Here is a 14,370-nt window from a genome sequence, read left to right as displayed (position 1 = left end):
AGTGGGCAAGAGATTCATAAAGATCCAGGCTTTAGTTAGGTAGGCAGAATCCCCTTTCTGCCCTCTCCATTTAGTGTTGTGGCCTCGGTTTTTGCATGCAACAGAGAGGCCAGTACTTCAGTGTTTAAAATACTTCCTTCCAGATCATCTTCCTTTTTAAGAAATAAAACCTTTGGCTCTTTGTTATACCCATTGCAAGATACCCGCATGTTGTCAGTTGGTTTGATTCATAGGAGTAAACCAGGCACCTAAATAATTAAAAAAGGAGTTTGATTTTTGTAGCAAACAAAACCACAGTTCAGCCTGGACATGCTTCTAGCAAAAAAAGGAAAAAAAAAATCACATTAAAAAATGCCAAAACAAAACAAAAAACCCACACACAAACAAGGATGCTATGGTCTTGTAAAAACAAAAAACCAAGCTCACATCAAAATGCGTATCTGGAACTTCTTATTAATGTATACAATAACACTATAGTTATATTGGTGGAACACAGTGTTCAGATTTCAGTTTAGATGCCAGCAGAAGAGATCTGAGCATAAAGTCTGACAGTCACAACATTTTAAAATTCTTTCACATTATCATTACTTCACCAGTGATCTGACACACCACTGACACTCACTGTCATGGCCTACTAACCAGAAGATAGGGAGGGCGGGGGGTTTGCAGGAGGTCTTGTCTTTTTCTCCCAGAAAGGAAGTGTCAGAAAAAGGCAGATTTTCATAAAACTCAGGCTTCTGTAAAACAGTAGATTTGTTCAAATGTGGAGTGCTGCATGAGTTCAGATCCCCTCAGGGAAATCGCCATTACGGAGGTGGGATATACATTGACATCTAAAAATAACACAACTTTGGTGGCAGATACAGCCCCTCTTTCTGAAATCTGCCCCTGGTCTGACTTCAAGAGAAAAGATTCAGATCCTCAAAGGCCTCTCTCCTGAGCTAAAGAAAATCTCCATTATCATTTGGCAGCAAGAGATTTGACATCCCCTCTGCATGTTCCTGCTGCTAGAGGGCATGAACATTAGACCTGCAAGCAAAACACACTTATGTAGAAAAGCAGTAACAAAAAGTGCACTGAGGTGAGAAGCTGTTGTCTTTTTACCATATATCCCATGGCCTATTTTGATATATCAATGAAAAATTTTATTTAAAAAAAAAGGGGGGGGGGGGAGAATACCAATCCTGTCTCAATTAAAACATCCCTTTAGTTTCCCTGCAAGGTAGCCGACCTCATTTGTTGTTTCAAAGGATGACTGGATGAGCACTAAAAGGCAGAAAGTATTATCCGGGCAGTAACCTCTCTGATGCTTTATAGATTCACAACAAAGCAGCTTTATTGATATGATTTTAAAGAGCTCTCAGAGGCACAAAATGCAGTTGCTGTAGGAATAAATAGCAGACATCCCTTTGAGAACAACAGATGGCATCCAAGGTGACTTATCTCCCAAACAGGTAAGCAGTCACTTTCACTTATTTGTAAATAGCCATCATTTATCCTGGTTTGTTCAGCAGGTCCCAGTGGTGTCACCTGCATCGATGACTAAAAGGAACGGATGGCAAAAATAAAATGTAAAAGTGCAAGTTTAACTTCTTCTGCCCCTCAGAAAATCTGAGACCTGAAGTGCTACATAAAGAAACCGATGAAAATAAAAAGTAATGGTACTCTTGATAAAAATTATGTGTTCCAGTAGATTCTGAATTCAGTGTAGGGGAATACTAATGTCCTTCTTTTCCCACTGAGATTCTAGTATAAAAAGAACTTACCTCACTAGAACATCTGGGTAAAACCAAGTTTTGTAACTAGCCTGGATATCAAGAATAAGGCTTAAGTGGAGATGCACAGCTGCAAGTTGCTTATTAAAATGCTTTATCATTCTGTAAGTCCCAGTGGCAGAATCAGAAGAGCTAGAAGACTTTCCAGGCTGTTCTTTTAAAGTTTTTCATGATCAGCATTAGAGGAAACTCAATTAAAGAGAAATCATGTCTCAGCTACCACAAAAAAAAACCAACCTGCAAAGACAGACCTCCCCAGCAGACATGTCCCAAGCTGATGTTCAACTCATCAGGTAGGACTGCAGAATGGTTTGATCTCTAGAAGAAGAAAGGTGTCTACATTAGCATCGTAGTTTGGATCAGCAGTGCATTTTGGAAGCAAACCCCTCAGCTGTCCCACTGAGGACACTTTGGTTTCTCTGACACTTGGTCTTACAGCATTGTAATGGGGATTCCCCTCCAGAAGATGCTGAAGAGAAACTGCTCGCTGACAGCATACTAAGCATGCTCGGCTACTAGAGGGCATTTAGTCCATACAACCACAATAAAGGTATTGTAAAGTAAGCTCCTCCCTGCTCCTACCAGATCCTTACCATCAACTTCTGTTCTACAGATCTGCTCCTACCTGCGCCATACTGTGGCTAATGCATTTATTTCCAGAAGCAGGGGCTCAGCACCGAAGGATCCTACATTAAGCTACCGAACTGCAACATTTTTCACAGAACTCAACATTCCTTCTGATACAGAGACAGCATTCCTCCTCTTCCTCATCCTGGGTCAGACCCTGTTCCAGCCTAGTTACCTGGTCTGTATTTTGCTTTTAGGATATTTCTAGACCAGCATTTCCAAGCTCCCAAATAAGATGCACCACTTCCCAGATACTCAGTACCTCACAGAATTTGTAATCTTTAAAGCTGATAAATCACTACATTTTTGGCAAACAGTACTATTTCATGTTAGAACAAAATATTACTTTTCTTATACCTAAAGAATAAACTAGTGATCAGATTACAACACTTAGTTTTTCTGTTGTCACATCTTCAGTCCTGACAATGCAGGACAGAACATTAACTCCCTTAATAAGATCTTTCTTCCTAAAAGTCTTGAGAAAGAATCAGGGAGAGAAAGGAAGAGAAAGGGTTGTGACTAGCTCAATTTTGAAAACCAAAAGGATTCAACTGGCTCCAATTACAAACAACTTCGAATTGCCACTCCCATTCCTACAGTTCCTAGAAGTTTTGGTTTAGGTTGCTGCAGTGGGGTTCACACACCCTTCAATTATCTCAAACCTCTCAAGCAAGGCCACTTATGCCTGGTTTTGCATTCAGGTTACATGTCTGGAAGGAATGAGAAAGGAAACAGGTTTGATCCCTATTCCCATTAGAGAATTTCTACAGAAACATGCTCTCACAATTTTCTCCCATGGTCACAAGAAAACCCATGAAGCACTAATCAAGGAGGGAAAAGCTGGGCAGCTATACCAAGCACAAAGGATATTCTGTGTTGTCTGTCTGGGAGCATCACTGAAATGTGCAGCAGCAAGAATGAGCCCACAAATACATGTCTCCTCACTGCGCTACACTGCTAACAACCTACAGACTTCCCTTACTCTTGACCATGCTTCACCTCCACAACCACAGGTGTGTGAGATCACTGCCTATTGTCTTTCCAGTAAACTAAAACTCATTCCTAATATGTCTGAGCACCCCTCAAGTGTTCCGTTCTCAAGGTATTGCAGCATGAAAAAAAATCACCCTTTACAATGAAGAGAAGGATTGGCAGTGTTGAGGACTTGCTGTGAAGTAACGCAAGACATCCTTCAATACCTGAATATTGCCCTCAGAATAATGCCCAAACCAGCAGAGACTTAAACATTTGAAAGAAGAGTCATCCAGACATCAGCAGTGCCATGATGCTGCTAAGTCACACTCCAAATCTAGGCCACTTCTTTCTGCTTTTCGTACAATTTCTGCACAGTGGGGGACTAGGGAAGTGGCTACGAACAAAAGAAGGAATGACAGAAGAGATTTGCTTTTCCTTAACAAATTGTTAAAGAGAGCTGAAAAATGCTCATAGTTTACTGATATGAAGATGTATTTTGGTGATGCTTCCATACTGCATACAACACCTCCTCCCCCTCCAAAAATGTTATTCACAAAATATTAGCATTCAAATTCATATGTCAAAACGATTGTTGATGTAGTATAGAAGGGCTACATTATCATCTGCTCTGCAGTTTGCCTCAGAGCAATCTTGATTCAGATATTTACATAACCAAAGATTATGACATCTTTTCCAGCCCTTTTGATGTGTCTGTCAGCAAGATGTCAGTGGAATCAGATTAATTCCAGCTAGATTCTTTCCTGATACCCAAGAATAGCTGTGAGGCATGAAGCAGTCATTTTGCCGAGCAGAAAGTTTGTTTTCCAAAAAAACCCCTGACAAATCATTTGAAGCAGAAAATACATATACACAGGAGTGAAAAATGTGTATTTTATTATCCTTGAGGCCCAAGATGTAGTGGTTTTGAAGGCAAGTATGACCATTGGTAGAAATATCTTTTAGTTTAAAAGTACTAAAACATCTCCCATATCTCATATCCAGTATCTTATTTTTTATTATTAGTCCTTGCATTATAGCGACAGATATAAACTGTGAAAAACTGCATATGCTAAAGGACATAGAATTGGTCACCATTCAGGTGAATCTTGCAAAGAACAACTCTTTCCACATACTGTTGAGACTTGTCAAGGTTCACAGGTTACACAACTTAAATCTCTATGAAACCACACACACACACACACACCCCCCTTACATCCACTTTGCCTAACACTCTCATTCCTCCACAGTAAGAAGAATGGAACAGAGCTTGTTGACATTGATGAAAATTGTCTTCTAACTTTTCACAACTGATTCAGATGACAAAATGGGCAAAGGCACTTGTGCTTTGTCAACATTAAGGCTGCTTTATGCTATTGCTAAGGAAGCTAAACTAGGTAGTAATAGAGAAGAAAATTCTCATAAAGGTCAATATCCAGGGACAGAATGAATTGGTGTAGAATAATTCTGTACTAAGACCTTACAGCATAAAATATAAAGAATATTTACAGAGAATAATGTTTGTGTATAAATTGATGCTGAAGGAGAGGAAAGGATTATCGAGTAGATAATAGAAAAGGGTCAAAAAGGACAGATTAAATGACAGAATAGAAAGAGAAGAAATGTAGTAAAAGAAGGATTGGGAGCTTACACATTAGCAGGAGGAAATAAAAACAATGAAAGGCAATGCAACAGATGAACTAAGAAAGGGCTAGATGCAAATCCCAAACCAGGACTCTATAACTAGAGACTGAATGCGGCATCAGATAACTTATGAGAATTTCTCCAAGCCTTTCATTCACCTCCTCCTCCTGATGGAGGACTAAATCAGGTGCCCCTTACTACGAAAGGCTGAAAATGACGGAAAAGAGGTGGAAATTAATTTGGTTTACAAATATTCTCATAGTTGAGCTTTACAATCCCAAATATTTTACATTTTCCAGATTGTTTTGCAAAACTTCAGATTCTTCCAGAAAACACGTCCTGTTTGTCTAATGGCTCTCATTGTTAGGAATAGGTTACTTAGCGATGACATACAGTGATACAACAGTACATCTGCTGACCTTATTTGCTTGTCTGTTTACAAATATATCATACTAGAGATAAAATGCTTAGTCTACAAGGGCCCAAGTTAAATATAAACTCAACCATTCTTGCCCTCAGAATACAGTAACTACTGTCATTACCAATCACTCGTTGGCTCAGCCGTCAGGTTTAAATCCTCCTCCATAATTTTAAAGCTTTTTTTCTCCAGTGTACCAGCACCTGACATTATATCATGTGTACAGATGAAAGACAAAGGTATCTGACTGATATTAAATGTTGTCACTCAGCTGGGGCTGAGAGGATGCCAACTGGTCAAATTCTCCAAAATCTTTGAACAGATGCTGTGGATATTCCAGTTATTACTTCAATTTCACACTCTTCCTATCTATGCTGACAGCTGGTTGTGACAGTCTGCTCTCTTCTTCTCAGCTCTCATGTCAACCTCAGACACATAATAGCTGGGTTACAGCTTAAACAATAGTGATTAGATCAGGTAGAGGAGGAGGCATGGTGGCAATAAAAATTAAGATGCTTCAGTAAACCTTCAAACTCTGGCTACTTCAGCTGAAAGCAACTTTACAGAAACTCACCCAGCAAGACAAAAATTATTCAGAGGAGAGGAGCAGGAATTTTATTAAGGCCTTGGGGTATCTTGTTGGTTTTGTGGGTTTTTTTAATCACACTAAGACTAATTTCCATGAAAGAGTCTGACTGACCAATTCAGTCTTCACAGTCTCAGGATTTAGATGGATCAACAGGTTACGGTGCATCACCTTACACTTGGCAGTTCTCTTTGTGAAAATGTCCTACACCCTTCAAGTCATTTGATACAATTTAGCCCTCATTAAAATAACGAAGCTCCTTGGCTTCGTAAACACTTTAACATAGGCAATATCAAATAAATAAATAATCAGAAGAAAGAGTTGCAGATCAGACCCCATCACATTTAAGCATGCCAAGTAGTACTGTATGCTGTCAACACTAGAATCTAGCCCTACATAAACACTGCTCTCCTCCACAGTAGGGATAGCTGTAATAACTGAAATGCATTTTTGCCATCTGTTAAATAATTCACACAAACAAGAACTGCAGATATATTTTTTTCCAGAAATGCTGGCTGTATATTTAAAAAGGTAACCTCTACAATCCTCACATTCATAATTAGGTTTGTGGGTAGACTGAAGAAAAGAATTCCATTTGCAGAAAAGCTCAACAGATGGTATTGTATATTAAAGTATAAGCATGTGAAAACTATTTGAACAAATGGCAGATGTGTCTGTCAGCCTTCTCCTGTGCTATTAAAATAAAGATTGGCATTTAGGCTATTATTCAGACTACCAGAATTTCACAAAAGTCCTCTGAAGCTTGTATTGGCTAAGGACCTTTGCAGGCCCAGAGATAAACCAGCCAGAGGCGGGGGGGGGGGGGGGGGGGGGGGAACTGTGGGACTTGCATGGCATCTAGGTTTGTCTCCTTACCCAGTCCCACTCTCAGATTCTTTCCAAAGGCCCCTCTTTAAGTATATAGAAGAGATTGCACTTAGCTGTATTTCAGACAACAGTGAGTGGCTGTCCATTATCGCAATCTTTTGGGGTTTTTCCCTGTAAGGCTGAACACACTGCACATCCCATCAAGGGTTAACACTGCTTCAAGAAACACTGCCTTCTCTCTAGTCTCTTCTGCAATTGCTTTACTTTAATGTGACTCATGCAAAGCATGCAGAAGACAAACAGTGCAGTACAGAAAAGGCAACCTACTATGGGTTCATAAGAGCTCAATATTTTTAGGATCTGCATTCTACCACATGAAATCTGGGTTTTCCCAGATGCTACCTATCGGTGATGCACCCTTTGTATTTAAAAAACACATTCTTTTTTTCATGGGACCAACAGTGAACTGCTCTGTATCATAGTCTGTGTAACCTGGGACCACTGCAAAAAGTTAATGTCTCTAAATACATACACTTAATATACATAGACTTTCTCCTAAGTGCTTATACCTGCTACTACTGAAGCGAGGCAGGAGCTTTTCCATTAGTATAGCAAAGTTGGTGCCTATTCACTGAATTAGTAAGAACAAAAAATTTTGTTCAGTTACAAGAGAAAATGCTGCTTAAGAAATACACATAATAAAAAGAACAATCTGTTTTACTTTGAAGAGCTTAGATCATTTTATTTTTAGGAATACCTTTGAAAAAGTCAAATCCTCTCTAAGAAGCAATTGCCCAAAGCAATAAAACACATCAATATTTTCATGATAAAAAATCCATAGTTTTAAATTTAGCTGTTATGGAAGTTAATTCTTAACTGAGGCTTATCTTAGGCTTTCGTTTACCCAGAACACACGAGCTATCTTCCCCAGGGAAGAACAGAGAGCCTGCTAGCTAGCTCTGATTAGCAAGGAATCAAAGCCTGTCTCACACTCTAACGCTTTAGGAACCGCCTGGTCCCAGTTCTGTCTGACCTGCAATCCAGGCTCCAATTCTACACAGCGCCAGAGACTTCCTTATTGCGATAACTTTTTAAGAGTCTCTCTCATTCTAATGCATTCTGTTACTAAGAGAAACCTTGCCTAGATATAAAATGAGAAAGTACCCTTAGAACCAGCATGTGCTAAAAATGCTTTCTCATTGTGCATGCTGGTTTTAACAACGGGGGCAAGTCTATTGGTCCAAATTCAATGCCAAAGCGAACAGCTTGTCTGCCCCTTGGGAAGCAGAATATACTACCATCACACAGGCTGCTTAAACTCAAGTAATCCCATTATACACATCAGGATATGCAAGAGCATCCTGAGCAGCCCTGTTCTCTATCTACCTTTCTTTCACTAGCTCTGCAGTCTGCCAAGGCATAGACAGCCAGTGACAAGCGAACAGCATGAGGCATATGTAGAGGCTGTTTCTCTGAGAGCCTGCCACAGCAAAGAGCATGCAGAGACCAAGGAGGAGAGACTACTCCACTCCCAGGGGCATGAAACACAGCTTCATGCAATACAAATGTAAATGAAAGGTAGCTGTAGCCCATGGTGTATAATGCAGCATCAAGAAAAAAAAAAAAAAACCACAAAACTCTACCCCTTCACCCTCAGGCCTGGCATATTTTTGGGGTACACAGGTATACTGATTGCTCTTTGTGTGTGCCTCTGCAAAAGTAAATCCTTTTATCAAAGAAAGCTTAGATGAATGGATTCCCCAACTTCACGAGCAGAGTTTACGCAGAGAGCCCTTCTCATGACTGATACCATGTCATGCATCTTCTGAACTTTTGGCAGACAGTTGCTGCACATTTCTTTTCTTCTTCTTTACTGCATCTTCCCACTTTCATGTACTCACATCAGAGATGAAAAGCTAATCTTGAGTAACTACTTTCTTTAATGCAGCTTTTTCTCTTCAATTTTACATACAACATTTCTTTTCTGCTATCAACTCCAACTACTTTAGGGAAGAGTGTTTACGTGTTTAAGCCTGCAGGTAAGTGGACTGTTTTTCTAAAGAGTTAATTCTCTAAATATTCCAGCTTTCCCAGGAGGCTGCAAAGAAAAAGGTTGCAGAAATGTGCCTGTAAAGACAGATTAAAACATTGACATCACATCCTTATCTTAAAATGGAGGATATGGAGTTTGCAAATTTGCCTGTAATCCACAGATTGTATCACTGAATGAGAGAAAACTTTTTATTGCTTCTACAGCTTCTTTTACATTTGTCACAAAGCAAATAACAGGTAAATGCACTAATCCAAAGATCACACACAGCAAAATTATTTTGCATTGACTTAAAAGTGTTAGGATTGTTTACACTAAAGCAATTCTGTAACTGAACACACAGGACCAATCCACAGCTCTAAATGAAGATTCACAACTAACCAGAAACACAATAATTTCAGAAATACACTACAGTGGTTTGGGGTTTGTTGTCGGGTTTTTTGTTTGGGTTTTTTTTTGTTTTGTTTGGGTTTGTTTTGTTTTATTTTAAACAGAGCAGGCAAAATGCTAGGAAATACAGAGAACATCTTCAATGGCAAAAAGTTCTAGTAGCTCTAGCTGGTCCACTCTGCAGCAGTATTTGCTGTTTGCTGAATAGATTGGCATAATATAGAGTGTACAATACTAGCTACTATTAGTGAGGCTTTGCAATGAGAAGGTAATTATTCCAGTAAGGAAAATAAGTATTTTCAAACAGTATGTTCTCAAAACAATTTCTCTTAGTAATTGACCTTAAAACAATTTGGTTTATACTGGATGATACCAGGGCTTAAAGCTCAAATCAAAAAAGAAAGAAATAATGCTAGCTAAGTAAGAGCAAGGGAAGTATTTTCAGGAATGAGTTTGCCATGGCTGGAAGAAGATATTAAACCTTGCTGTTAATCCCAGTTCACAATTTGAAAAATTTTTTAGAAACAGTGACTTAGAAACTATGGCTAGGAAAAACAAGGGACCATTTTGTTCAAATGAAAAGAATGTTACATTAACATTCTACCCATACCATAAAAACCAAACAAACAAAACCCAAACCAACAAACAAACAAAAACCCCACCCTAATTCTTTTACCACATAACTCCTAAGAAGCCTGTACTTACAAATTCTGATTCCCAAACTTGGGTTTCACCCAAATCAATCTGGTGGGGAAACATGCACATTTCACCTTTTCCTGTATCTAATACATCTTAACCATCAACTACACATCAACAGCCAAAATATGACCTGAAGCATGTTTAAGACACCAAGTTGCACCTAACTGCAGTGATTGCTAAAAGCAAGTTATCACGCACACCCCCCCATTTCAGTCAAGGCCCTTTTTCTTCCTATAACGTTTGTGCAGTGAAGGGAAAGACAGAGCATGGCACCTGAGGATATTCCCATAGAAGAGGCACTTCCTACCAGCGGACAATGCTGAAGCAGACAGAACACCAGAATGCTTGGAGAAGCCACATCAGAGCAGAGCAGAAATTTGATCTTTGAAATAGTTATCCTCTTTGTCCACACTAAACAGATGTGCCTCCTTCCTCACTGAAGATCAAGCATTGAGGTACACTAATAAAGGGAGAATACAGCATAGACAGAGCTGTTCTGAACCAAATAGTTGAACAGGCAGCTGAGAATTAAATAACTTCTCCACCAAGCCAAATCATCAAATCAATACTGTACTGATGGTCATCACCTGCAGGTTCATGTTACATCATCTGGACAGCCCTAAATAGAGTTGATACGAATACCAGCAGGAGAGGAGTCTCTGACAAATGGTGAAGCACTAATGCACAGTTCTATAAGGGAAATCTGCTCTGGCACTGCTTGGGTGGGCTGGAGGATTTTTTTGGAAGGACATTACATTCCTCATTGCTCTCAATCTTGTTCCTTTCATTTGCGTTAAACTCACTCCAACAAAAGGAAGAATGAAACAAAATCTTCTTGCCTCCTACTGATCAAAGTCCCATGCAGGCTGTTCAGGTGAAATTTAATTTTTGAAAAATATTTATATTCCCCATTTATAAAGCATATTACATTTAGAAAATCACAGTTAACAAATCATGCCTCTAAATGAGGTTTTACAAGAACGAAATCCTATTCAACTATTTGTAACATTACTTATTTGCTCAAATGGAACTTAAATCATCACCTTTACACCTGTGCAGCATGCCACAATGATGTACTGCACACTGACAATGTTTCGGTTTGATGCTGTTTTTTATACTAAAATCCACATTACACTAGTTATTGATCCAGTGAAAAGCAGGATTGATTTCCTACTTGGCTTTGCCTTTGCCATTAAACAGAGAAAGTCCCAGCAAATGGCTCTCTTTGTAAGGTGTCCTAGTACATGAAAATCAGTGCCTACTCCTTAATTGCTGACAGATGGCTAAATTCTAACTACAAGCTATCAGACAAGTAGGATAAATGCACCAGAGAGTTGACATGTATTAGATGCAAACTTAATATACCTTCTGAAACAGTTAAAGCTTCTGTCTAACGGGAAACGTTTTGGGCAACTGAATTCTTATCTTCCTATTCTTGAATCTGCTGTATTTAATCAGCCCTTGACACAGAGTTTTAATACCTTCTGCTGTATGACATAACAGCAATAGGGCTGTTTAGCTCTTTTCATCTTTTGACACCATATACCTGTTCAGTTTGTCTGCATGGATGTAGACTGAAAACAGAAGATTGGCATTGAGAAAATTCTTTGCAATAAAACAGAGATTTTACTGATGATGTGAACAGAACTCAGGAATATTACCACCCAGTTCACCAAGTTTTCATCAAAGATCTACCTGCCTACTTGAGGAGGTTAAAAAAGAAAAAGAATGAGACATTACAACAAAAATAGAATCACGCAACTGCATTTTTGTACTGTCATTACATTAATGTTCTACTACAGCTCCAAAGACCAATAAATAAATAAACAGGAAGAACAGGCAACAATGTTTTTTCTAACCTGATTTTCCCCAATATCTGCTTGGGCCGTGAGTAGAACTGGTCTCCCATTCACAGAACAAAATTTAAGGAAATTTCTCTAACCACACCACCTAATGAATCCTGATACTACATTTTCTATTGTTAAGTGTCTAGTTTCATGAGATTTGAGGGTAATTTAAAATCAGTGCAAGTCCTATACTTTTATAGTAATTACACTACAAAATTTTCCTAGCAAGTAACATGAGCTACACTTGGAATTACACCTGAACATATAACAGTTTCAGCTACTGAAGAAAAAGGCAGTTCCTCCCGTGGTTAAATCAGCAATTAACTTTTGTACTTAATAATTGTCTTTTTATTTATTTACATGTCCATACCAAGATGATGAATGTTACTGAATGGGCTTGCAGGGAAAAAATGGTATTGAATGACAGCGAATCTTTCCTACCTTGTCACTTTAGGAGGTTCATGACAAATGGAGGTAGAGAGAAAGGAAAGAGAGAAAGTCAGAAAGCTTCCCTTCCATAAGGAAGCAGGAAGAGAGGAATGAATACAGAGAGTATATTGACATGACAGTGGATCCAATTCAATTCAGAGCATCACATCAGAATTTCCTATCCCTCATCTCATTTACTTGTCAACACAAGGGTATCTTAAAGCAACCACAGAACAGCAAAGTTAATCCAAAAGACAGAACTAGTCTCAGGTAGCTAAAGGTAAGAAATATACAATGGAACCTAGGGCTGATATACTTCACAGAACCGGCTTATTTTGCACTAGTTTTTCTTAGACTCCACTATAATATGCAGTCCTTTCAGACAGAAAAATAATGGTGGTGTTTGTTGTATGGACATCTTTCAAGTAGCATTCACTTATTTTAATAAAGCCTTCTCAAGACTTGCAAACCTGCTTACTGTCTCCCTTTATAAAAGGTATCATTCTGCCAGGTGGTTTATCCAGACTCCCACAAGCTTTAATTATCTCTTCACTTAATGAGTACAGTAGCTGATCTAGATTTATTGCAGTAGCTAGAAGCTTGTGTGAATAAAATATCAGTTCTGTTTGTGATGTGGCAGTTATCTTTGTTTGCAGACTCTTCTAATTACTTCCAGGTCATTAAGCCCATCTCCAGCAGATATTTTACTGTCATTAGAAAAAGTGGTATAATGACACTAAAAAAGTCAACGAGTACAGAAAAAAAAAAAAGTCAGAAAAGGTCACAATAAGGCTCAAACCTGTTAATTCAAAGCTGGATTACAGATCACAGAAATCATGCAGATAACTTGGCATGCATCCTATGAGACACAAGAGGAATCAATAGGTTACACTGGGCATGTATCAGGGCAGTCACCACATTAAGTGATTTATTTCATACAGATTTGTCAAGGTTAAATTATAAGAATAGGTTAAGTTGTTCACTAGTCCAAATGCTGACTTCTCAATATACAACATAGTATTTGGAGGAAAGCATATAGATATATACACACACACAAACATATGTATACACACATCAGAACTGACAGAGGATAAAAGTCACAAAAGCTGCCTGTACTTGACCAAAGGCAGCATTGGACCATGTATAATTTTCTTCCATTTCACTAGTGAACAATCTTTCTAGAGGCAGAAATCCAAACACGCTCATTTCCTATGTCGTCTTCTCCCACCTCTTCCAGAGACACGATTTGCTGAGGCAGAAAGCCTGGCTGCTCTGATTGCTTGATCCACATGTTCACTGAAAGATTGCCTCCATTTCTTGTACGAGTCCATCTGCTATCAGTCCTTTCTTGAGTCGTTTGTTTGTGATATGTTTAAAAAAGGTATAGCCATAGCAATAATTAGATTCTGCCACTTCAGCTAGCCAGTCAATGGCTGTGAATGGAATTCCAAAGGAAGATTTCCAAATGCAATGTCATAGAACATATAAAAAAGTGCAGGTTAACCTAAATGCTTAATCGACCACTTATGCTGACAGCCCTAATTGTTCACATGTGGACAAAACCATGCATTAAAATGTCTTTTGTCATTTTTCTAAATCAAAGGATAATCTGACTCCAATCATCATGTTCAAATTTGCAAACTAATTGCATCTCTTCCTCTTCCTTTCAAAAAGAGTTCTTCCTACAATTTAAAACATTGCCAACATATTCTTTGAGAAATACTTCAGTCCTTAAAAACAAAAAGGCATTATTCAGTACTCCCAAAAAATGAACCACACAGCTTCATAGTAAGTGTCTATTTTCAAAAGGATTCTGACCCCCCTGGCTAAGTGCATGGTGTTGCTTTTCATTCCCTCTTAGCCTGGTATGTATAGGACAGTTTATAAAGGTGAAAAGAACAGAGATAAAACATGTAGTTTGCAGCTTTGGACTTAGACTTAAGTAAGGAGAACTGAAATAACGAAGATTTAAAAGACAAAATCTACTGAAAAATGTACCTTCACACTATGCCTAACCTCACAATTACTGGAACTCCACTCAAAGAGGGTACCCCAGTGAAAAGTTTCCCGGTAGTCTTTGCATTTCCATCTCCAGGTCTTTTTTA

Source organism: Harpia harpyja, chromosome 20 (assembly GCF_026419915.1).
Source record: "Harpia harpyja isolate bHarHar1 chromosome 20, bHarHar1 primary haplotype, whole genome shotgun sequence".
NCBI lineage: Eukaryota > Metazoa > Chordata > Aves > Accipitriformes > Accipitridae > Harpia > Harpia harpyja.
Note: the sequence above shows the minus strand (reverse complement) of the source record.